General features: G+C 49.1%; 1 protein-coding gene across 1 annotated transcript in view; it reads right to left on the reverse strand.

The window, feature by feature from the left end:
• PTK7 (protein tyrosine kinase 7 (inactive)) overlaps positions 1-25,882 on the reverse strand; it is a 59,447-nt gene that overhangs the window by 32,331 nt on the left and 1,234 nt on the right. The gene's annotated exons all lie outside the window — the stretch shown is intronic.

The following is a 25,882-nucleotide window of genomic DNA, read 5'->3' on the forward strand; positions in this document are numbered from 1 at the left end:
CTGGGCCACAGAGTAGGTACCCTGCAAGCCTTCCGGGGCGAATCAAGTCACTTAAGAGTCTATGTGACCTCAATTTACCATAGCTAAGATTTGGAAACAGCCTAAGTGCCCATCAGCAGATGAGTGGATTAGAAAACTGTGGCACATCTACACAATGGAATACTATGCTGCTGTAAAAAAAGAAGGACCTCTTACCATTTGCAACAGCATGGACAGACCTGGAGAGCATTATGCTAAGCGAAATAAGCCAGTCAGAGAAAGATAAATATCACATGATCTCACTCATTTGTGGAATATAATGAACAACATAAACTGATGAACAAAAATAGACCAGAGTCAACTGATGAACAAAAATAGAACCAGAGACATAGAAGAATCAGACTGTCCAACCTATGAGGGAAGGCGGGGTGTGGGGGGAAGAGATCAACCAAAGGACTTGGATGCATGCATATGAGCATAACCAATGGACACAGATGGGGGGGGGGAGGCGTGAGGGCATGTGCTGGGGGAGGGGGGTGGCCGGGGAGAGGTCAATGGGGGAAAAAGCAGACTTATGTAATACTTTAAACAATAAAGAATTTAATTTTTTTTTTTAAAGAGTCTATGTGACCTGAAATCTTGTTCTATATCCGTTAGCCAATCTTAGACAACTTAATGTTCCTCTCTGGGTCTCAGTTTCCATACCTGGAAAATGGCAGCCTTGAAACTGATTTTAGTGATTCTTTTTCAGGCCCCTAAGATATTCCAATGAAATGTACATTTGGTACAGACCAATAAAAGTCTGCATATTTTTGAGGGAAGTAAAAAACCCGGAAGTTCCAGGGAGGAATGGACCTCAGCTGAAAATGTCCTTTGGCCTGGTGAAGGGGGCCGGGGAATGGCTCTGGAACAGGACCGCCAGGGAGAGCCAGTTCTCGCCACACTCTCCGCCTTGGGAGAGATCTACTCTCAGCCCCAAGGAGAGGGAGGGACAGACAGAGGGACAGAGACAGCAGCCAGCTGTCTCCTGAAGACACCAGCACGTCGTAGAGAAACCGATGGGGCTGCTGGGCTAAGAGACTGGGAACTGAGCCAGCAGCTCAACCCCAGGAAGAGCTCACGGGCGCTCAGCGGGAGCGCTCAGGGAGTCCAGAGGGGACGAGGGGGCGAGTGGTCACCCGGAGAAGGTGGAAGGGGATTCCCTGTGGGCTCCGCTGCCTTTCATTATAGGGGTCCAGATGCAGGGCCCAACGAGGTCTGACTCCCAGGTGCCGTGGTGAGGGCTCTGGGAGACCACAGCGAGAACAGCAGGCGCTCAGGCCCGGAGTGAGCTTCCTTCCCAAGGCGCTTCCTCAATGACAGCCTGGGACCGCTACCTTGGTCCACTACTGGCTGGGCCAAGTCTTGGTTAATTAATTTTCATGACGAGCTCAGAAACTCCGTGAGACTCCGTTTTCTGAGCTCTTGTTACCCATATTTGCATCACCCCTCGGAGACGGATAAGACAGTGAGCACAGACCCCAGACCTAACCAGAATGGTCACAGACGTTCACCCCAAATTCCCTGTGGAAGGGAGAATATGGCTTCCTGCCCTTTAGGTGGAGCGGCCTCAACTACATTTAATGAGGAAAGTCCTCCCCTGGACCCGCTCTGTCCAATACGGTAGCCACTGGTCACATGGGGCTATTAAAATGAAACAAAATTGAAAATTCATCTTCCCGGTCACACGAGCCACACTTCAAGTGCTCAGGCCACCATACTGAACAGTGCAGACACGGGACACTCTCCACCCCTGCAGAGTCCTCCTGGACCGGCTGCCTCAGCTCCTCGGACACGTGCTGCGGCCCCGTCACAGGCACCTGATTCCTAATCCAAAGAGCCCTCGCCTCGGGCCAGCCTCACTCGGCGGAGGACACTGGAGTCGAGGCTATTCCAGTAAATGCAGGGCCAGGAGCTGCCCCTGGGTCTGCCCGGCTCCGGCGACTACTGAGGCCACACTGGCTGCTTTTCATCGCTTTCCCTTATCCCACACCCCCACCGCCCCAACAGTTCTATCGGGTTTAATGTAGAACCTCTCCTTGTATGTGCTCTGGCAACATGTGACTGTTGTTTCACCTGCAGGTATTCTGACCTGTGTACATTGTCTTGTATTCGCTCTCCCTCTGCTTGTTACCTTTACCCGTCTGGCGCTATATTGTGAAGATCCTTCCCTGTGGCCATCACCTACATCCCATCCCCGCTGCTCCCCTCAAAAGATGAACATACTGTTGGGTTTGGGAGGGTGGGGAAAGGAACAAATGAATCTTTTAAAAATAATGGTGTGGCTGAACATAGCTGTCAACAGTTTGAAAATCAGTCTTTGAGCCTCCACCCTCCTCTGTGTGTGCTCCCAGCACCCTGCCCTGGCCTCCGTAACACACCTAGCCCCACAGTCTGTTTCCCCCACTCATCTGGGTATCATCAGAGACTGGTGAAACACACACACACACACACACACACACACACACACACACACACACACCCGCTTCTCCTGTCCCCCACCACCCAAGCCCAAAAAGTCCCTGAAGAGGCTGGACCTCAGCTGGTTTCAAAGGGATAAGAGAAAAAAAAGTCAGTCTCATTCTTTTAAATTTAGAAGTGCTGTGCAAACCACTTCCTGGAGCAGATAAGAGTGGGGACTGTGAGGAAATCACTCTGCTATGTGTGATGTGGGAAGCACGAGCCACTCAGGGCCTGTGGCCGCCACACACCCAGTGACACGCGGCGACGCTTAACCCATGTGCAGGAGACCAACAGTGCCCGCTGGCCGCCTGGGGGAGACCCCCTCGGACAACATGCTCAACAGCCTGGCTGTCTCTCCCTTCGGGGCCAGAGATGAGGCAGGGCCCAGGAGTCAGAACTAGACCCCATCTTCCAAGTGCCCAGCCCCCAACCTTCCTTTCTTTCCTTCTCCACCTGTCTCACCAACAGCTGCTTCTGGAAACCCACCCTGCTCTCCAGGGAGGGATCTTAGAAAGGGATGCTCCAGGCTTCAGGGCTCAGCCTGAGACACAAAGACAGGGATCCAGACGGAGGGAGAAGGCTTGGGCGAGCCACTGGCTTCCAGAGACAAGGTGCTCTCCTGGACTCTAGTCTGCTGGGGCTGGGGGATGAGGGAGGGGGGAGATATCTTGCGGTTGACATCCAACTACCGCAGCCATGATCACTGCTCAAATATTACTCAGATGTACTGGAGTCTGGCCCGGTGTCGTCGGGTGAGGGGGCGCCAGTGGAGAGAGGAGGAGGTGGAAGGCAGGCCAGATGCTTACGGAGAGTCAAACCATCAGACGCTTCCTAGACCCTTATAAACCTCATTTTATTGCTTAAAATATAAACTTCCTAATAAGGCAAAACTAATTTTATTCTTTTGTTTAATCTCTTAATTGCATTACTAATGATTTGTCCCTTTATTTTTTTTTTTAAGGAAAATAACCAAAAAAGAGTCATGTGTTTTTTAAAAAATCAGCTGTTTATAGAAAAAGCACTCTGGATAAAAAGATGCCAAAGTAAGTATTTCAACCTCCAAATCAATAACAAAGATGAAAAAAACCCACACAAATTGATGAATAACAGAAACGATTTCTTGTAAGTTATTTTTAAAAGCACCAAAAACTTGCAACTCATCACCAGATGCTTAAAGCCTAGGGACCTAACCAGACCTAACCGACTCTGGGGGTTAAATGTTATAAAACATAAAGCACATATGAATAGCTGCAGGAAAAAAGCCCCTAAGAGTGGCTGATGTAATACTGAATGGAATAGCCAAACAAACAAAACAAAAAAGACAAAGACCTAAAGTTTATTTCATGCCTATTCTGCGATCTTTAAGTCAGGGTCTGGAAGGCAACAAACAAGATCTGACTTCACTTAAGTCTGGAACGGGCTGTCCTTCCACTCCCAGAGGTGCCTCTGACAGACCTTTAAAGTCCGGGGTGCAGGGGAGGGACGCTGACAAGCAGATATAAAGGGATACACAGACTGAGTGACTGCATGACCAACAGAGAGACAGATCTACAGAGAGACAGGCCATAACAGACAGAGGAAGACTAACAACTGACAGAGACAGAGGGAGATGAACAGACTAAGAAAGTAAGGGATACCAGCAGACAAAGACCCAGATCTGACGGACAGAGGGAGAAGGTAAGAGAGCAACAGGCAGAGACACAGAGATAAACTGAGAGACAGAGATAGAGTAACATAGAGTCGTAGAGACCCAGAGAAAGGGTTAAGAAAGACAAGAACCCTAGCCGGTTTGGCTCAGTGGATAGAGCATCAGCCTATGGACCGAACGGTCCTGGGTTCGATTCTGGCCAAGGGCACGTACCGAGGTTGCAGGCTCCTCGCTGCCCAGGTCTTGGTCAGGGTGCGTGCAGGAGGCAACCCATCAATGTGTTTCACACTGATATTTCTCTCTGCCTTTCCCTCTCTCTGAAAATCGATGGAAAAATATCCTTGGGTGAGGATTTAAAAAAGCAAAGAAAGACAATGACATAGAGCACAAATGACTTATGTGCACATAAGGCTCCCATGCCTGTAGAGCAGGCACCAGCCCCACACTGGTCCCAGCTTCCCCAGCAGATCTGTCCCTGTGTCTTCAGTAAGGAGTCCTCCCCATCCCCTCCCACCACTCTCTCCAACAGCCACAGGGGCTCAAAATTCAGACAGCCCCTGGCCACAGGCAACAAGGCTGCCCAGATAACACCAGAAACAAAAGGTTAGGGCTAGCCTGCAGGTGGGAGATCTGGGGGAGCAAGAGGAGAGGGGAGGGGAGGGGGCTCTACAGATACCAAATTCAGACCATCAGTAATGGAGAGCCCTCAAATTAGAGGCTCCTGGTAAATAATTCACCAGGAAAAGTACAGTACCTTCCCCAGGCTCATCCATTATTCACCAAGATAAATGTACCATATTGTTATACTTCCTGACATCTAAAAATGGTCTGAGCCATTAGTCCAGGAGCAAGAAGACAACAGGGCAATTTCCACCCAACTTTTCCAGAACCCCTGACCCAGCAGTCCTGCGACTTTTGGAACTCAGTCTTGCACCTCACACAAGGGCAAAGCAGTCACCTTCCAGAAAGGGCCAGGCCTGGGCTCAGATCGTGTAAGATCCTCGAGCAGGCCCCACACAGCCCTCAAGAGCCCAGTGCCAGGTCAGAGCTGTGTCCAGAAAAATCCTGAACAAAACCCCCATGGGCACCAAACCCCAGAGGTTCTGGTCCTCTCAATGAGAAGAGACACGGCATACACTTGGCACCTGTCTAGGGCAATTCTGTTCCTAGAAGGTCCAAAGGGTTTGACTTTGATGCCAAATGAGTGACAGCTACCAAAGGCAGGAAGACCGGCATCCTCGACCTGGCTCTGTACAAGTCACTCGGTCCTTCAGGCCTTCCTTTCCCGCAGGTAAAACCAGCTCACTGCTCTTCCTCCTGCGGGGCTTTGACAAGGATGAGAGGCCCTCTGGGAAGCTTGAAGAACTACACAACTTGACGGCCCCGGCCCCACATCATTCAGGCAGGATGGAGATGGGACAAACGCTCAGGGTCCAGTCTGACCCCCTGCACGCAAAGTCTACTCTCCCACTTACCGACTTGGGCAAGTTGTTTATCCCTGTGGTGCTTCCATTTCTGCATCTATAAAACAGTACTAATAACAGCATCTACCAAGTAGACTTGTGAAAGGTAAATACACAAGCTAACAAATGTAGCATGTTTGGAACAGGGCCTGGCACGTATTCAGGACTACGTGAATGGACTCTTAGCCATTAGTTATTGTCATTGCTACATTGGAGCTTTTTTTTTTTTTTTTTTAATCTTTTATGAACTACATCTCATCACAACCACCTGTTACCCAATAAAGGACTTGGCTGGCATTCCTCTCATGCAGGCCGTTCAGAGCTGCAAAGAGTCCTGTTTGATCTGCCACTCACCTAATCTTTACCATCTTGGTGTAGTGGTTCTCTCTGAACAGACCCTGAGGTCTAAACTTCGTCCCACTGCTGCCCGACACAGCCTTGGAGCCACGGTCACTGGATGTACCTAACATGGGGCTCCACAGTTCCAGGGCTGCTACCCCGTGTTGGTGAAGCTCTGCGGGGTGGCTGCTGATGGCTGGGAGCTTTGCATGCTGCTGCCCGCTGCCCTAAGGGCCCCCTGCAGTGTCCAGATTAGCAGTTGCTCATACTTCCATTCACTCCCCTCCAAAAGCTTCTCAAATCACCTTCAATATGAACAAGAGTCAGAGCAAGTGTCTGGGTGACAATGGTGCAGACCATCCTGATCCGAGGCAGGCCTCTGGCCTCACAGAACACAATTGCAGGGGTAGGGGAGGAGAGTCCAGTGGATGTTTACGTACCAACTCACATCTGGAAATAACCATTAGACTTCAGCTTTCTGATCCTATAAGACCCCAATAAGAGACAACTGGAAAATTCTATGCTTTGTAAAGGGAAATACCTGACTACATACAATAGAAGTTGTAAGCATTTCTCAACGGTAAACAACAAATTAGGAAAATTATTTCCAGCAATTGACAGAAGTGGGGTTGCTGGCCTTCCTATCTAGTTACAAATCCATCACAATAACTACTAAATTCTAACAGTAACATGATCTAAACAACATGACGAGTCCTCAAAACAAATGTAAATGATTAATAAATATAAGAAAATGTTCTAATGCATTAGTAACACAAGCAATGCAAATTAGAACAAGCTATTCTGCCTGTCCGATGAACGCCAAGAATTTAAAAATAACTCAACACTGGCAAGTCTATGGAGAAAATGGTCCTCAAGCTTTGCTGATGGGGGTGTAAATCCTAATAGTTCCCTTCTAGAAAGTGGTTTAGTAAAATTGTACCAATATCTTAAAAATTCATGCCCTTCCTCCCTGGAGAAGTACCTGATTCCAGGTCTGCGGCAGGAAATGAGATGAGCCTGGGACATCTTATCCTAAATGGAAATGAGCAAAGACTAGCAGGGTCACATCCAAGGTTCAGGGCCAGCGTGAAGAGACTCCCATGGGTCAAAGGCAGGGCCACTTACGCATCCATAAGGATAATAACCACACCAACTTAACACATCAAGTAAGTTTAAAGTCCATGCATTTATAATGATGTGTTTTGTTTTTTCCAATCCTCACCCAAGGATATGTTTATTGATTTAAGAGAGAGGAAAGGAGAGGGAGAAACAGACAGAGAAACATTGACGTGAGAAAGAAACATGGATTGGCTGCCTCCCATACACGCACTGACTGTGTGTGGATCAAACCTGCAACCTTTTGGTGTAAGGGATGACACTCCAACCAACTGAGCTACCCGGCCAGGGCAATGGTGTTCGTTTTCTTTAAATATGTTGTGTGTGTTTTTTATTGATTTTAGAGGGAGAGGAAGGGAGGAGGAGAGAGAAACATCGATGAGAGACAACCATCGATGGCTGCCTCCTGCATGCCCACTCCTGGGGGCCGAGCCCGAAATCCGCAGACCCTGACCAGGAATCGAACCGGTCACCTCTTGGTGCATCGGACGACACTCAGCCAACTGAGCCACACCAGCCAGGGCAATAATGTTTTTCTAAATTAAAAAAAAAGCCCAAAGTCTTCCATTGGTCACTGCTGAAGGAGGCTAGAAAACCAACTCATCATTTTAAAAACTGGTAAAGAATCAAGCACTTATTTTCCGTTTTGTGAGCAGCTATACCTCATGGTAACCATACAGTGCGTGACGGGAGGCTTGTCTTGACAGAAGTCTCCTCGCTGATAAACAGGAACATCACCATTTTACAACCCCTAATGAAACAGTGCATCTAGCAATGGTTGTTTATGGCTGCTAATTCCAGAGAGAACCAGATGTGTGTCTACTGAGGGATGCACACATGGGGGGGGGGGGGGGAATCAATTCTGAACCTCATCAAGTCTCTACATCTAAGGATCATTATTAAAAAGTTTAAGAAGCTTTCCAGAACATACTTGGAAAACAAGGAAGAAGTTAGATAACAACATGCCACCAACCAAAACAAGTGTGAATATACAGATTGGGTCTTCTATTGCTCCCACAGTTATTAAAATCGAATGTTTAGCATTTCATGTACTTACAATCTGTCTTCCTGACTAGATTCTAAGCTCCCTGAGGACAGGGCTGGTCTCACACTCATCCCCCCACTGCAGGTGCTCAGGAAACACCAGCGGGTCTGCAGTGGTTTTACTGAGCCAGATACTGGGCCCCATTACCCTTGCAAGATGTGGAATGAGCCCTAGCCGGCTTGGCTCAGTGGATAGAGCGTCGACTTGCGGACTGAAGGGTTGTGGGCTCGATCCCCAGTAGGGGGCATGCAGGAGACAGCCGATCAATGATTCTCATCATTGATGTTTCTCTCTCTCTCTCTCCCTTCCTCTCTGAAATCAATAAAAATATATTTAAAAAAAAGATGTGGAATGAGCAGAGGGTCACAGAGCCCAATATGGGATCCTGGTAGGCACTTACGTTAATTATCATTATTAATTCAACAAACATTTATTTAGAGCCTACTACTGCCAAGTACTCTGCAAGACACTGGGGATGGAGAGAGAAAAATACACAATTACTACAATTACTATCTTTAAGCACCTCAGTTTAGTGGGGGAGTTAGATAAACAAACATGTACAGGATTACAATAATAGTTAACACTTACTGACCACTTAACTATTCACCAAGCACTATTCAGAGATTTAACCATAATAGCTTGTTAATGCGTGTAAACACCTAGTTAGGTAGGCACCATGATCCCCAGTATGCAGATGAGGAAACTGAGGCACAGAGAGGTGAAGCGACCTGCTCACACAGCTGGTAAGTGACAAATGCAGGATTCAAACCTCTTGGCTCCAGAGGAAAGCTATGACAATCACTAGGCTTTACCACTTTATCACTCAGCGTGGTGGCGGGTGCACAAGACAAAATCAGGGGCGGGGGGGCAAGAAAGAATCCTGGAAGAAGGCCCTTCAAAACAAGGGTTTAAGAAGGAATGGGGCTTGCCGGGCAGAGTGGCTGAGTTGGTTGAACAGCGTCCTGTGCACGGAAAGGTTGTGGGTTCAATTTCCGGTCAGGGCACATGCCTGGGTTGCGGGTTTGATTACGTCAGGGCAAGTACGGTGTGGATATAGCAGATCAATGTTTCTCTCTCTCTCCATCAATCGTCTCCCCCCTCTTCCCCCTCTTAAGTGTATCCTCAGGTGAGGATTTAAAATCTAAATATAGAAGAAGGAATGGGGCTTCCAAGTAGAACAAAACAGACGCACAAAGATAAAGCATGGTCAGAGAATGCCAGGTTATTCAGGATGCTCAGAGTTTAAGGGATGATAAGGGGAAACACAGCAAGAGGCAAAGGAGGGGGAGACAAAGGAGGTGAGATACAAATTTAACCTGCTCAAGCTGTCCCCTGACAAAAAATTATTTCCCAGGAGGTCACTGTTAGGGTAGAAGATGGACTGAAGCAGCTTTGTCATGCAGAGAACAGCGACCAATCACAGATGCATTATTATGGGAAACTGACATACCTGTTCTATTAGTTTCCTAAAGCTGCTCCAACAAATTACCAGAACTGGGTGGGATTAAAACAACAGAAGTTTATTCTCTCACGGTCTGGAGGCCGGAAGCTGGAAATCAAGGCATCGGCAGGCTTGGTTCCTGCGGAGGCTCTGAGGGAGAGCCGGTTCATGCCTCTCTCCCCGATCCTGGCGGGTGCCGGCAATCCTCGGGGCTCCCTGGCTTGTAGAGACGTCACTGCAACCTCCACCCTCACCAGGCCACCTTCCCTGTGTGTGTCTGTGTCTCTTCTTGTAATGACACCCCCACCGATCACATATGCTTAGAGCCCACCTTAATGACTTCAGGATTACATCTGCAAAGGCCCTATTTCCAAATAAGGGCAAACAGACTGGCACCAGGACTTAGGGCTTCAACATAACCTTTTGGGGGACACCATTCAACCCATTACACCTGCTCTTCTGCGACTTGCTTTTTTCACAGCACAGTTAACCGCAGCTATCGTTCCAAGTCTGGTCACGTGGTTCTAGCCTATTCATGTCAACTGCTGTGCATTATTTCACTGTATCAGTGACCCATAACTATTTGTCAAACACCCTAATGGACACTTAGTTTTAAATACTTTGCCATTACAAACAATGCTCCAACGAAACCTCTCTATACAGGAACTTACGCTCATGGGTAATGGAAGCGTTTCTGTAGGATGACTTCCTAGAAACTGAACTCCCCCTGGACCCAGTACAATTTCGAGTTTTTGGTAAGTGATGAATTGCTCTTTATAAAGGTTGCACCCATTTATGCTTCCTTACCAACACTGGTATTTATTAACCTTTGTCAATCTGAAAGACATAAAATAATACTTAGTTTTAATGTGGTTTGTTTGAGACATTTAGTTTGCCCTTTAACAAGATAAAGCAATCTTTCATAATTTTACTGGTTAGCAGAATTCCTTATTGTCCGTTTTCTATTCAACTTCCTTTCCTAGTATTTCCTTATTTTTATTGTTTATCTTGTTAATTTGTAATCAGCAAGATCAGGAATATAAAGCCTTTTCTGCATTATATGTTGCAGAATTTCCTCCGGGAATGGGCATTAAGTTACTGAAATCAGCCTACTATGTGCCAGGCACTACTATGAAATCAGCCTACTATGTGCCAGCCTACTATGTGCCATTTCCTCCGGGAATGGGCATTAAGTTACTGAAATCAGCCTACTATGTGCCAGGCACTACTATGAAATCAGCCTACTATGTGCCAGCCTACTATGTGCCATTTCCTCCGGGAATGGGCACTAAGTTACTGAAATCAGCCTACTATGGAATACAGCAGTGAACGGGGCACTGAAGGCTCCTGTTCTCAACTGTTATTTAACCTCTCACAAGAAAGGGTGATTGCACATGATTTAGGGCAATAGATAGGAAGCAAATCTCCCTCTTGAGTGCAGGATTGCCTTAAAATTAATTTAAATACTGTCCTGTTTTGATCCATTTGAGAGTCTTCTGGGGGGAAATCCACTCTATTTCCCAGCTGTCCTGGAAGCATCTACAAAGGAGCAGTGTGGTTCGGGAAGGGGGAACTAGGAACAGTGCCAGGCAGCTGCTCCTTTCCCGGCAGCCACACCCCCAAAAACCACACCCACAGGTGTCCAGGGTCTTCAGTGGTTAAGCCCCTTGAGTTCAGAGAGCAAAGGAAGTTTTAAGAAGCAATAAGTCTTCCCCATTCCAGTAGCAGGGGTACCACTGGAGCCTCACTCCGTCTCCTCCACAAACCCCTGGGAGGGGTAATATCTGATTGGGCATGTTTGGCTCCGACCCTTCCCCGCCAGAACTACTTAGGGTGCAGATAGAACATATTTTATACAGGTAGCACACACACACACACACACACACACACACACACACACACACACACAGGTGAATCAGGCCAATTTATCCTCTTCAGATTAAAACTTTGTTCCTCACCTTAGTCAGTTTGGCTCAGTGGATAGAGCATCGGCCTGTAGACTGAAGGGTCCCGGGTTCAATTGCAGTCAAGGGCACATACCAAGGTGGTGGGCTTGATCCCCAGTAGGGGGGCGTGCAGGAGGCAGTTGATCAATGATCCTCTCTCATCCTATATAATAAAAGGCTAATATGCAAATTAATCGAATGGTGGACCAACGGGTCACTATGATACGCACTGGCCACCAGGGGGCAGACGCTCAATGCAGGAGCAGGCCCCTGGTGGTCAGTGTGCTCCCACCGGGGAGTGCCGCTCAGCCAGAAGCCCTGAGCCTGGCAAGCGCAGCGGCAGTGGCGGGAGCCTCTCCTGCCTCTGTGGCAGTGCTAACTATGTCTGACTGCTGGCTTAGGGGAGCCGGCCTAAGCCATCAGGTGGACTTCCCCCGAGGGCTCCCAGACTGCAAGAGGGCACAGGCCAGGCTGAGGGACCTCCCTGAGTGCATGAATTTCGTGCACCAGGCCTCTAGTCATTGATGTTTCTGTATCTCTCTCTCCCTTCCTCTCTGCAATCAATAAAAATATATAATTAAAAAATTTAAAAAACCGTTCCTCAACCGAGCCTTTAATAATAAAGGAGACACACTGATCTCCATCTGTCCAATTCCTGTGTCTGTTTTCTTTCCTCCCTGCCTCCATCAGTTTCAAATTCAGAGTGAAGGGTGATATTGACTGGCTCCCTCAACATAATTTCCATTATATTGCATTATGCCTGTGTATTTTATGGGTTTTTTGTTGATTTTGTGAAGGGGATAAACGTTTCCATTGTATTTTCTAAAAGGTTAATTGCTGATAGATATTGATCCTTCTGAGTTTGGTGTAGTTTTTTATTTGGCCAAATGACTCCACTGTCTTATTGATTCCAGTGTTTTCCAGTTGATATTTGGGCTTCATGTGTCAAAAAAATTATACCATCAGCAAAGAACGATAACTTTATTTTGATATTTGCTTCTTATAGTATTATTTCAGCCACAATTTCCAGGATGTTAAATTGCAGTGACTTGATTGTTTTTTAAGATATGTTTTTATTGATTTTTAGAGAGAGAGGAAAGGTGAGGAAGAGAGAGAAACATCAATGTGAGAAAGAAACATTGATCGGTTGCTTCCCGAATGCACCCTGACCAAGGATGGAACCCGCAACCTTTATGTGTCCTGACCTGTGTGGAACCAGTGACCCTTCATGGGGCATTGCTCCAATCAACTGAGCCCTGCTGGCCAGCACATGACTTGATTATTTTAATGAGAACAGTATATTTTCATCTTTAAATATTAATATTAGCTCTGGTTTGAGATTTTTTAAAATCAAGATGTTGCTGCCTGGTCAGTGTGGCTCAGTGGTTGAGTGTCAGCCTATGAACCAGTTGGATTCCCGATCAGGGCACATGCCCGGGTTGCAGGCTGGATCCGGGGGGTAAGGAGGGCGTGCAGGAGGCAGCTGATAGAGGATTCTCTTTTATCATTAATGTTTCTATCACTCTCTCCTTTCTCCCTTCCTCTCTGAAATTAATTACATATATATAAAGATGTTGCCCAGCCGGTTTGCTCAATGGTTACAGCACTGGCCCAAGGACTTAAGGGTCAGCGTCACGTGTTTGATTCCAGTCAAGGGCGCATACCTCCGTTGCAAACTGAAAGAGCACACCTAGAAAGTTGATGAATATTCTATTGATACCCTCCCCTGAGACCTCTCCTAAAATTCCCACCTCCAAGAAAGAGATAAATACACTCAGGACAAGGGACCCAGTGTGTGCTCTCCCTCCAAGGAGCACGCCACTGCCACTCCCTCCCTCCCTTTCCCCCACAGGCACGTATCCCCTAACCTCTAAGGGACCCAGTGAGATCTGTAACCAGGGGAGCAATGGACAGCGGCAGCTCGTCCCGGGCGAACCCCTGGACCTGTCTCCAAGGCCCCCTTTTCTCTGACTTCTCAGTGAGCCAAAGCTGCCCAGCCTAGGCTTTCGTGTTGCTGCCCCTATGCCCTTCCTTGTTTCACTGGCCTAAGTATATTTTCGCTGCCATCGTGGACCCAATATCCTTTGGTTCAGTGCTGTGTAGCCCTTCCCTCTGGATACCCCTACCCCCATCTCCTTTTCCTTAAATAAATTCAATTCTTCTTTATTCGTGGTCTGAGATGGCTTAGCCTGTCCACGCACCACTGACTTTAACCTTTCAAAACGGAATTCAGAAAAGTTAAACTACATCCAGGACTCGAATTCTGGTCTTGGGAATCCAAGAACTTCCTGAGCAACCACTGAGCACCTGGGAAAAAGAGGACCAGAACTCAACCCACCCTACCAAGCTCATCATCAAGAGGTGGGGGTGGGGTGGCAACAAAAAGCACACATCTGATAGAATGGAAAATAAAAAGGAGCAGCTAATCCAGAGAGAGCTCCGAGGGAAAACACACACGATCTCAGAGATCACGGAATAAGATCCTTGGTGGGCACTGGGCTACCATACCCCAAGTGACGTGGAACAACCCTGGCCTACGTTGGTTGTCCTGGCACAATCATTAACAGTGTCTGGTCCAGATGATAAATCCTCTGGTTCCTTGTGAGGAAAATGCCCCACATCTGAACCATGCGTACCAGTTTTCCCACAGTGATATTCTGTGTGATTTTCACAGGCCCACTGTACAGCAGTGATTCCGAAATTCCTCCCTCCCCGGAAAACCCCTTCCCCCAAAAAATTATGACATAAATATAAAAATTTTAACACAGATTTGATATGTTCATATCCTTTGACAGAACAGCTCTACTTACTTCTGGGAATTTATCCTACAGATATACAAGTACAAGGGCAAAGCTAGGCACAAGGATATTTGTGGTGGCTCTGTTGAAAATAGCAAACCCTCACGACACCCGGAAGTCTCTCAGCAAAGACTGTGTGAAATAGCCTGGGAAGAGAGTGGGGGTGGGATGGGGTAGGGCGAATGCAGACAGCACTTGCTTTAGGCCAACCTTCCTTTTAAATTATGAAGGGACCTTCCTGTCCGTCCCCTCCCCGCGCGCCCCCCCCCAACTCAGCAGGTCCCAGGGGAGGAAGAGACGGGGAGCAAGCGGCTAAATAATGAATTGTAAGTGTGTGTTTTCTTTGGCCGGGGCAGTCTGACCAAGCTCTGGGGGCTGCTGGGCAAACATTTTTCATATTTTAGCAGCTGGCCTATGCCCAAGGCAGTCAGAAGTTAAGTAAGCGCTGAATGAGCTGCACCCATCCTCTCCCCAGCCCCAAGAATTCTTAATGAGGTTCTAAGGCAGCAGCTTCCAGCAAAACCGTCTTGTTGCCTTAAATATCACTCACCCTTCACTACTTTTAATGAATGCAAATGATTCAGCAACAAAACACTTAGCCTGGAGTGAAATCCGTCTTTGTGTGGCTGGGTGTACAGCCCAACTCAGGCAGGGCCCTACTGGGCGGGTGGCCCAGCAGAGCCCCAGGTGCCCAGGCTAGCCCAGGCAGACCCCTGGGCAGCAGGAGCAGACTACAGGAAGCGCTGGCACCAGAGAAGACCCCTGGCCCGCTCCCAGCCCCCACTACCCCGCACCCCTGCCCCCAGATGCAGACCCTCACAACTCCACCTCTTTACGACTCTGGCTCCAGGGCAGAGGAAAGTGTGAGAGGGAAAACAAAAGGTATTTCTTTGATCTAATGGAAGGGGCTGGTCCCAGGCACCTCAAAGGCCTGTCCGGTCACCACACATCCTGCATTCAAGGGCACTTCACCCCAACACGCCCACCCCTCCTCCTCTTCACCTGATGCCAGGTACCTGAGCAACCAGAACCTGAAAAGCTCCCTTGGACCGGCGCCCTCCTTCACCAACTTCATGGAAGCAACAAAAACAGACAGTATAAATAACCCAATTTACACCCTGTTTTCAGAGTTCTCTTTGGCAGCAAAAACTGAAAGCAATTTGTCAGGAGTCTAAGAGCAACTTTTAACAAATTTACTTCCAACCTGGGGCTCAGGGGGATTTGTTGCCCGTCAGCCTGATCAACACCTCTCCAGAGGGCTGAGGCCACAGCCCAGCCGAACAGGCAGCTGTTAACTCAGCTGCCACAGTCGTCTCCCCCAAGGCCAGCAGCTGGCAGGAGGTCCTTGCAAGTCCTCTCTAGGCTTTTCTAGTCACGGATGCAAGCAAGGAACCGGGAGGCTGTGACTCAAACTGGGCAACTGGCTAACGTGAGGACAGCTGAGGGCCCATAGGTATCACTTGGGGTACCTGAGACATAAAAAGGGCTTTAAAGTATTTGTTGACTTAGTTTGGAAAGAACCCCGCTGCCTCTTTTTTTTTTTTTTTTAATCATCACCTGAGGATGTGCTTTTATTAAATTTTAGAGAGGAAGGGAGAGAGAAAGAGACATCAATATGTACGTGCCCAACTGGGGATGGAGCCCACAACCCTAGGTATGTTCCCTGACCAGGAATTGAACCCACAACCTTTATTAGTATACTAGAGGCCCAGTGCACGAAATTCGTGCACGGGTAGGGTCCCTAGTGGCTGCCAGCTGCTAGCCGAGGCCTCCCTTCCCCCTGACTGCCTGCTGCTGCAGCCACCACCACAGCCCCCTGATCAAATTCCCGGTCAAACTCCCAGTCCTAAATTTGCATGTTAGGCTTTTATTATAGAGGATGAAATGACCCTCCAACCAACTGAGCCACCGGTCAGGGCTAACCACTGCCTCCTTCAACCCTCACAGGACAGAGAAGATGGGAAGGTCGATACCCCAGAAGAAAATTTCACACTGAATTTCAGAGGGCCTCCAAAAATAAGTTCTATGTCATGAAAAATGCCCTTACCATTATAGCAAAGGCTTTCAGGGAGAGAGCACTGGAATTATCTAAACACCTCAATCACTTTCTTTCTGATTGTTCACAGCCCACCATCTATCTACACCAGGAGTCCTCAAACTACGGCCCGCGGGCCACATGCGGGTGTTTTTGCCGTTTTGTTTTGTTACTTCAAAATAAGATATGTGCAGTGTGCACAGGAATTTGTTCAGTTTTTTTTAAACTATAGTCCGGCCCTCCAACGGTCTGAGGGACAGCGAACTGGCCCCCTGTTTAAAACGCTTGAGGACCCCTGATCTACACCATATTCTTCTTCAAAACACTGCCAGGGGAAGGTAAGAGAGGCACTCACTCCACGGAAGGGATACCCTCATAGATCTCGGACCTGAGTTCCTGCCTTCCAGGTGGATCCATTAACCAGCCCCTTTGCTAGCTGGGTACTGAGGGGTAAAATTCTGGGCAAGAACACAGAAAGAATCCTGCATTCTGAAACCCCTATAAGGCAGAGAAGTGCCTAAGCCTACAAAAGTAAACATCTAGAAGGTTTGAAAAAAAAATCTATTAAGAAAGAAAAAAGCCCTGGCCTGTGTGGCTCAGTGGTAGAGCCTCGGCCCACCCACCAAAGGGTCTCGAGTTCAATTCCTGGTCCAAGGGCACATGTGGGAGGCAACCAGTTGATGTATCTCTCACACATCAATGTTTCTCTCTCCTCCTCCTCCCCTACCTCCACTCTCTCTAAAAATCAATGGAAAAAATATCCTCGGGTGAGGATTAACAAAAAAAATAATTTTTTTTGAAAAGGAACAAAAAGCTTTGCTCTTGACATTCACTAGTACAAACATCTCACACCTAAACCCCAACCCCACAACCAATCCATTCTACCATCACATGAACCAGAACTCAACCAAATGCAGAACCCTCTGGCCTTGGGGCCTCCTGAGTCCTGGAGAGGAAAAGGTGCCATTTAGCAGCAAGTGCTCGGGCAGCACAAAGCAGAATGGACACCAGTTATATCCACAAAGCGTGAGTCCATCCCACACAACTGTGCCACCTGGGAGTGGAGGAGAAGGCCAGCATCTCCATCTGCCCGCCCCACTCAGGTCTCCATCCTCTGGCACGCATCCTCTTCGGTGCTTCTCTGCGTCCTTCATTACTCTCTTCTGGTTCTGTCTTAATTTGCCTACCAGACAATCCATTCTTGGAGTGTGTACAGTGTCCCGTAGGAGTAGCCCAGCCTTTTAAACGGAGACTCTACCATCAGAGAGGAATTTTCTTTCCATAATAGACTCTTTACCCTCTTAGGGACATCCACCTCCTTTCTTTTGTGGGCATCTCTTGCCTTCTAAGGAATTAAAAGTCCCCCTGCCATGCCTCCCGCCACACACACACACACACACACACACACAACCACACACACACACACACCATGATGCCGCCTTAAGCATCATTAGTTATTTATGTGCCAGGCTAAAAAGAAAACAGTTTCTATTCAAAGTTACTGGTGGATGAGAAACAAAAACAGGTCTGTACATAAACCACCCTCATCACACTGTAACCATCTTTTATTGAGCATTCACTGTATGACAGACTAAGTCCTTCACATACACAGATTCTCAAAGATGTCGCTTGTTTTAAGTTGTGCCATTATGTAGGTTCCACTAAAAGGAATGGTACCAATGAAACGAGAAACAATGCTACGTAACTGATGTCACAACCTGTTTTCAAAGATGTAAAACGGAAGGGAGGACAAGAGCACCTTACAGAGCAGCAATTTCTAACCTTCTTCGTCTCACGGCACACGTAAACTAATTACTAAAATTCTGCGGCACACCAAAACATATATATATATTTTTTGCAGATCTGATACACACACAAAGGTGTAATTTTGATTCATTCACACCAGACAGCTATTGTTGCATTGGCTGTTGTCTTTTTTTTTTTTTTTTTTTTTTTAACAATCTAAGAGAAAAGAGGTCAGTGCCCGCAGACTAGTCTGGTATTGCATGTTTTAAAAATCCTTGCGGTACACCGGTAGAATATCAGTTATAGAGTAAATGAAATATAGTACTAGCTCTCTTAATTCTCACGCGATCTCTCGTGGGATTGGTGTAACTATGCCCATCTTACAAACGAGGGAACTGAGGCTCAGAGAAGTGAAGTGAACTAAGGTGTCTCAGGGAGCAAACGGTGAAGCCAGAGCTCGGTTCCTAAACAGATTTCTGAATTTGCCTGGGGTGGGGGAGGGGGGTGACCAGGCCTCAGGCCGCCTTGGTTAAGCTGCCCCTTCAAAGGCACCTAACACTTGCTTGGCTGATTCCTAAAATCATGGCCTTTTTGCCATGGCACCATCACAGACCCTACTTCCAGAAACAACAACAAAGGAAAACAGGTTTCCCTAGCCTCTTCCTCACAAACCGGCTGGAAGTGAGAGGGAACCTCTCCGCCAACTTGTTACATATAAAGCTCCTTTAATGAGCCTTTCAAGCCCTGGGAGTGGGAGAAGGAAGGGTTCATTGGAAATCTGATACTTCGGCAGCCAAGCAGAGGGACAAGGCCCTTTGCATCAGCCCTGGGGGATAAACACCATCCCAAACCCCTTTGTCTGACAGGAGATACTTCCTGGGGGGCAGGAGGCAGCTATATTTTTTTATGGCAAAGCCCACCTAACAACAACCCTCCACCAGAGACCTGGCTGGGGTCCTTGTACAACCCACCTAACCATAAACCGTGTGTCCTTTCCCGAACCTGCTGGGGTCCTTCTTCCCACAAATACCTGTGACCGCCATAAATGCCCTTCGACAGCCCCCGTTTACTGCCCAGCCTGCCTGCTGCTAAATGAGGGCATTTGTTTCAAATTTGCAAATACCGACAGCAGTGGAAACCTAAGTCCACTCCTAAAATGAAATGTTCTGCATTCCTCCAGGCCTGAAGCACGGCGCTTCAAAAGCGGCGAGAGGCCCTGGCTGTTTACTCACTGGTGGGGCTATTGGGAGAGGTATTTCCCTGTCCCCTGAGGAGGCTGCTTTGATCCCTGCCGGTGGGAAGGGGACAGAGGGGTGCCACCCAAGCCCAGGCCAGGCCGGCCCCAGGTTCTCTGTCCCCTTTCTGGGTCTCGGCAGCAGCTTCAGGGGGCCTGGGAAAGTGAATCTCATGGGGAGGCTCAAGTAGAGACTCGCCTAAAATTGCTGCCGGAGCCGGCAGGCCAGCTCGACAGGACCTCTCAGACCATCTCCTAAAAGCCTTTGAAACAAAGGTAAAGAGACAGCATCCCAGCCTCTTACACAGAAATAAAGGGACAGTAAGCCCTGGTCGGGTAGCTCAGCTGTTTAGAGTTGTCCTGATACATCGAGGTTGTGGGTTCGATGCCCAGTCAGGGCACATACAAGAAACGACCAATGAATGCATAAATAAGTGGAACAACAAATTGATCTCTCTCTCCTCTCCCTCTTTCTGTCTCTAAAAATCAATAAATAACATTTAAAATAAAGGGACAAATACACACACACACACACACTGCACCAAGCAACTCAGGGTTCTTTATCAAGGCAGGGGGCATGTGTTTACTAAATAAAAGCTTTCTGTGTTAAGGAGTTTTCAGAAATTGGGGAGGGGGGAATGGAAGATAGAGATCCTCCTGCAGGCCCCCCAGGGTTGTTCCAGGACCCAGCATCTGCCTCCCCCCCCCCCCTTCACTCAAAGCTCCTCTGGCCAGGACTCCTGGGTTGGAGGAGACCAGATCACAGGTGACAATACGGCTAGTAAGTTGGACATATTTTAAATGGGTCAGTTTAACAATTAGTTTAACCTGCTAACGTAACCAACCAGATAGAATGATTTGCTCTTTGTAGCTGGAGCTCCAAGACCAACAGCATGTCCTTGTATTTCTTCCCCCTAAGGCTGCAAGACAACCGTTTTCTTTGTGATTTGTTTTGTTTTTCAGGAAATGAACGTGGGATCTCAAATGCCATCCTAGCACATCACCTTTCTAAGGGCCTGCTGGCATGACAGGGTCCTGCTCACTCGTCTCCCAGCCAGCAAACAGCTCGGCTTTGTGTTTTTCAACAGATGAGCTAAACAGAATCAGAACACGGAAGTGTCACTTTGCACCCTTCCACGACAGAAGGTAAGTTCTATCGGAGAACTTCGGGGGCAGAAGAACCAACTCAGCAGGACTGCCAAGAGCAGTCACAGAGGGGCTAAAGGGAGACAGACCTGGCGCAAAAAAAAGCCCCCATCTCCTGGAACGTCAGAGGTCATTGTCCAACCTCTCTGGAACCTCTTGAGAATTAAAAGACTTCGCCTCCAGCCCAGCTGGTGTGGCTCAGCGGTTGACCGTCGACCTAGGAACCAGGAGATCACAGTTCGATTCCCAGTGAGGGCACATGCCTGGGTTGCGGGCTCGATCCCCAGTGTGGGGTGTGCAGGGGGCAGCCGATCAATGATTCTCTCTCATCATTGATGTTTCTCTCTCTCTCTCCCTCTCCCTTCCTCTCTGAAATCAATAATAAATAAATAAATAAATATGACTTCGCCTCCAAAGTCAGAAATGAAAGGGAAACCTACATCCATTGTATCCCTACTGTGTGCCGGGGTCTTTACCACTAAACTCGGGCACATCTATCCATACAAACGCTGTTAGAGACGGCAAACTAGTAGCCACAGCAGGGATGACTCTTTACCACCTACGTGGCCTGCACCAGGCATCACCCAGTGTGCAGCTCCCAGCAGGCACGCTGGTCTGGAATGTGGCAGCACACCTGCAAGCTGGGGCCTGTCACTGCCCGTGACCTTCTAGAAGCACCAGGCGAAGAGTCTAAGAACCGTGGGTTCATGAGAAAAGCTCAGACCTTGGGGATCTGGGCACAGTCTCCTGGACTTCTAGATTACATACAGTCTGACCGTAACTCTAAAAATGTAAAGATGTATACAAACTTCAGAATGGGCCACTGAAAACCTTAACCTGACTGTTCTGTAACAAAAACAGGGGAGAAAACTTGTCTGTGGCCCTAAGGATCTCTCCAAATAAGTTACTGATATACTCCTTGTGCAGAAAGAACGAAGGTTACTCCTCCCTCTGACTCTAGCTGGACGGCTCCTAAACCTACTCAGAGAGAGAGTTATCTCATCTGCAAAATCCACTCCCCAGAGATGACCCGGTTCCAAGGCATGTGTGTTCGACATTTCATAGCTTCTAGTGAGGACACACATTACAAGGACATATGAGCACGGGGAATCAGCTCTACTATCAGCTCCACAGTCCTGAGCAGATCACGCTCTGTGCCTTGGTTTCTGTACCTGTCAAATGCCTCCTACCCCCTCCCCCTCCAAAGCAAAACAAAACAAAAAACCCTGCATCCTCATCCTGCCCTCTGAGCCGCGTTGACAGGATCAAATGTCAGTGTGAGTGAAAGCATTTCGTAAACTGCAAAGCTGGGGTACAGTTGGTTATTACAGAGGAGGCTCCCCCCAAGCACACCCAGTCCCTGCTTCCCAACATTGAGCCTCCCTTCAGTGGTCTCCTGTCTGTGCAACAGGCACTAGCCCCTCAAATACCTGAGGACTAACCAGGTAAGTATTTCTGCCTTCTCTTACTCAGACAGAAACTCTCTCTCATAAAAACTCCCTCCCAAACCGCACCCCCCCCCCTAAATTTACTCAAGCCTTTCCATTCCCCTTTGCACCCAGGGAATTATACCCACAGCACCAGTTGATCAAGTCTAAACCCATCTGTGCCCACGCGCTAGAGATTCCAGAATGAAAGGCAGCCCTCAGATTAAAGTGCTCTCCCCAAACCTAAGGCAAGGAGGGGAGCCTGCAAGTGTGGCAGAAACACAGCTGGAGGGTGTCCATGGCAATCCTGGGTCGGGTCAGTCTCAAAGGTCACCCTATGAAGGGTCCTCCAAGGTCTTCTGCTCTCAAGTCGAGGCCCAAGCGGTGGCTGGGGCTTGCCCAACGTCATTCGAACAGTCTGGGACACAGGTGGGGGGTAGGGTCCATGTCTCCCAACCCCCAGCCTGGTCGATGTTCCTTCAGTGCCTCCTCAGGCTAAGGGGGATGTACACCCCCCGGGTACACAGAGCCCACCCAGACCGAGGCCCCGTCCCTGTGACTGAAGTCATTTCCACTACAGGACTTCCCCTAAAGCAGAACCGCCCCAGCGCTTTCTGTGGGGCCACGGGAGGCCCAGGTGTGCCCAGGCAGAGAGGGAAGCCGGAAGCTCCTCCTTAACTGTGAAGTCAACGCTGAGCAGCCCGGCCCCTCCAACGCGAGCACTCAGCCAGCCTCCTCTATCAATTATCACAGAGGCCAAAAGCCTCCATCTGCAAGGCAGCACAATCCTCTGGCGGGAGCGGCGCCCAGACACAGGCTTAGACCTCAGCAGCCACAGGCACAGACTGCGGGGTGCGCGCAGCCAGGGCCCCAACCCCCCGGGCTTCTCCTCCTGCACGAGGCAGAGGTCCCACCCCGCCACCACAGGAGGCAGAAGAGCAGTGAAAAGCGTTCACCTGGAACATTATTAGAAGTCACCAAAATCACCTCGGTCCGTGGGAAGCAAAGAGCCGCCGGTTGCAAAGCCCTCGTTGCAACGGGACAGTCACGTAGGACTGTGCAGGTCGTGCTCGGCTCAAGATGCCCGGCCAATCGCCACACTGCCTGTGCTCCCCTCGCCAGGCCCTGTGTCCCGGGGCAGGGCTGCGTTCACTTGCAGGAATGGTGCCTCGTCCTCCTTTGCACAAAGGCACTGTATGAGCTAGCTGCTGAGACACCCCCGGCAGTCCCCAGAGCAGCCAAGCATCCTCCTCACTGCCCCACCACCCCAAGAAGCAGACAAAAGAGAGCCAGTGTGTGCTAGTGCCCACTCTGACCACCTTCCCCACCCCTAGGGCGACCACACAACACCTCAGGAACCTCCCAAGGCGCTGACAGAAGTTCCCACAAGTTACACAGAGGGACTGACTGGGGAAACCCCCACAGCCGCCCCGGGGGGACAAAAGCCCCTCCCTCAGGTAATATAAAAGTCTGCCCGGGCTGGGAGAGTCCTACCCGCTCCCTGGACGAACGTCAGCATGCCGGGGAGATGGTGGCCCTGCGCCAGCACTGACCACCCTGGGGAGGAGCGGCTGCTGGGATAGAGGGAGGAAGAATTCCCACCAGGAAATGCACAGTGGCTGTGCCCACATTTCTGGGCTGCTGTTAGAATACTGAGACCCATTGAGAAAATCTGTGCTTCAGAATGAGGAAACCATTTCTGGAGCTGCCGGTCAAGAGCGACTTTGTTGAGCCCCTGCAAACCATTCTAGAGACTGAGGACGGGGAAGAAAAGCCGACACCGTGCGTAAAGGGATGCACAGGGTCAGGACGGTCTCCGGGAAGAGACCTCAGGGCTGGCCAGAGGGTGGCTTCGCTGGGCAACCATCTCCACAGCCAGGAGCAACAGCCTGCGAGGCAGCGACCAGCATCATTTGCATTTTGCAGAAGAGGAAACTAAGGCTGGGAAAGGTTAACGAAGCAGCTGAGGGTGGTGTGGGTCGGCAGCAACCGAGCCAGGACCAGGACAGACAAAAGCCAAGTGTCACAGGATCATCGATGTCACCACTCTTCCTTTATCATGCCTGGATGTTGGCGAAATTATAAAAAGGACCACCCAAGTTTTCAGACTCCTGGTCCAATGCCCTTATGCAGCCTATAGCTACTAGCTAGCAGCGCCAATCCTCTCTCCTCTCTGAAGCCCTTCCCATTTGCACCTGCGTCGTTGACTTACCATCCTACACATTCTGGAATGTTCTTCTATTTAGCACAATTCCGAATGGTGTCTTTCTTTATACTTCATCTGATTCACATCTCTCCCTCTTGTCTCCCTCCTGCCTCCTACCCCACCTGAGACAGCGTCACCCATAGAAGAGCCTCCAACACTTTTAACCGACCTGCTCCTCAGCCCCTTGGTATTACTGCTCCTCAGCCCCTTGGTATTGCTGCTCCTCAGCCCCTTGGTATTAGTACCAACCTCTTTCTCATGGCCACACCTCCTCTTTAGACTGACCGATTCTCCGCAGGGCCACCCAGTGGTTCTCAAACTTGAGTGAAGGTGAGAATCTCCTGGGAAGCTCCTGTAAAATGCAGTTTCCTTTTGAGATTTGAACTATGTAACCGGATTGGCTATTCAAAAAAATACAATATAATCTAAAGACACGGAAATACATCTTCTACGCCTGCCCCAAACAATTCTGATGGGCGAGGCTGCAGTAAAGCCCAGGCAACCCAAATCTTAACCAGTACCTATGGTTACCGGCCCTCCACTATAGTCACAGATGGTCTCTGGACCACCTTTTTGAGAAACAACCAGTCTACACTGTACTTCCTGACATGGGACTCAGAATCCACACCCCAGGACTCAGGACCCAGCTGCATACACACCTAAACCAGCAGGTGCACATCCTACTCGCCATGATGGTCGAAGCTTTTGGCAGGAACTTGGGATCTGCAGGGCCCCAGGGAGACTGCACTCCACTCAGCTGTGCCTTCATTCAGTGTTAATGCGCCCAGGGACACAGGAGCGTGGAGAACCCAAACCAAGCAGCAAGAGGGAAAAGGCGCCTTCGTGTGTCTACCCTTCCAACAAAGCTTCCTCCCTGCCCCACGGCTGCTGGCAGGAAAACGGCCCAAATCCAGAGAAGAAAAGAGGATGGAAAAAGTGACATACTACAGAGGGCTTCCTCAAACCGCTGATTAGCTGCAGCAGCTCCTGTGCCAGCTCCACCAAAGCGCCAGGGGGCTCGGCAGGGCCAAGTGTGCACTCAGCAGTGAACTCAGAGAACCCCAAGACAGGACTCTAACCCAGCCACCGCGGCAGAACTTCCACACCCTCAAAAAAAGGACCAGGCAGTGGGGGGCCAGAGCAGGAAGTGAAGAAAGAGGCCGGCCGGCAGCTGGAGGGCAAGGCTAGAGCCCTCACCAGCAGCCAATGCTCGGAGCCTGTAACCCCACCATGTGGCCCTGCCCCTGGAGGGAGGGGGCGGGGGCTGAGCAGCAGAGAGGCATACTACTGAGGTTAGGGAGGCCAGCGGAGGCCAGGGGACCCAGGTCCTAATGACCCCTTCTTCCATTAGGAAAACATCAAAGACTCAATCCCTGGCCCCGAACTGCTGCTGGCTCAAAAATTAAGTCTGAACCGGCCAATCTCCATCCCAGATGAATCCCACAGAAGCTGCACTGGCTTAAACACAAACTCACACAAACCCCTTCATCACTCCAAAACGTGAAATGCTCCAACACGGCTCTCAGGCCCAGTGAAGACGTCACCTCCCTTTAGGAACCAACGGTATTCCTGAAAAGTCGTCCCCTGACCAAATTACTGCCTAACAAATTCAATTTCTCCACTGGCTTTCGTTATAAAATGAGACACATGCTCCTCTGAGAAAAACCGAGACTCCAAGAGGAACAGAACATCACACTTACGCAGTGAACCTTTTAGAGTCATCCATTTCTTTAAAAAAATTTTTAAATCCTCACCAAGAACGTTTTTTATTTTGAGAGAGAGAGAGAGAGAGAGAGAGAGAGAGAGAGAGA

Source organism: Cnephaeus nilssonii (genome assembly GCF_951640355.1).
Source record: "Cnephaeus nilssonii genome assembly, chromosome: 9".
Classification (NCBI taxonomy): domain Eukaryota; kingdom Metazoa; phylum Chordata; class Mammalia; order Chiroptera; family Vespertilionidae; genus Cnephaeus; species Cnephaeus nilssonii.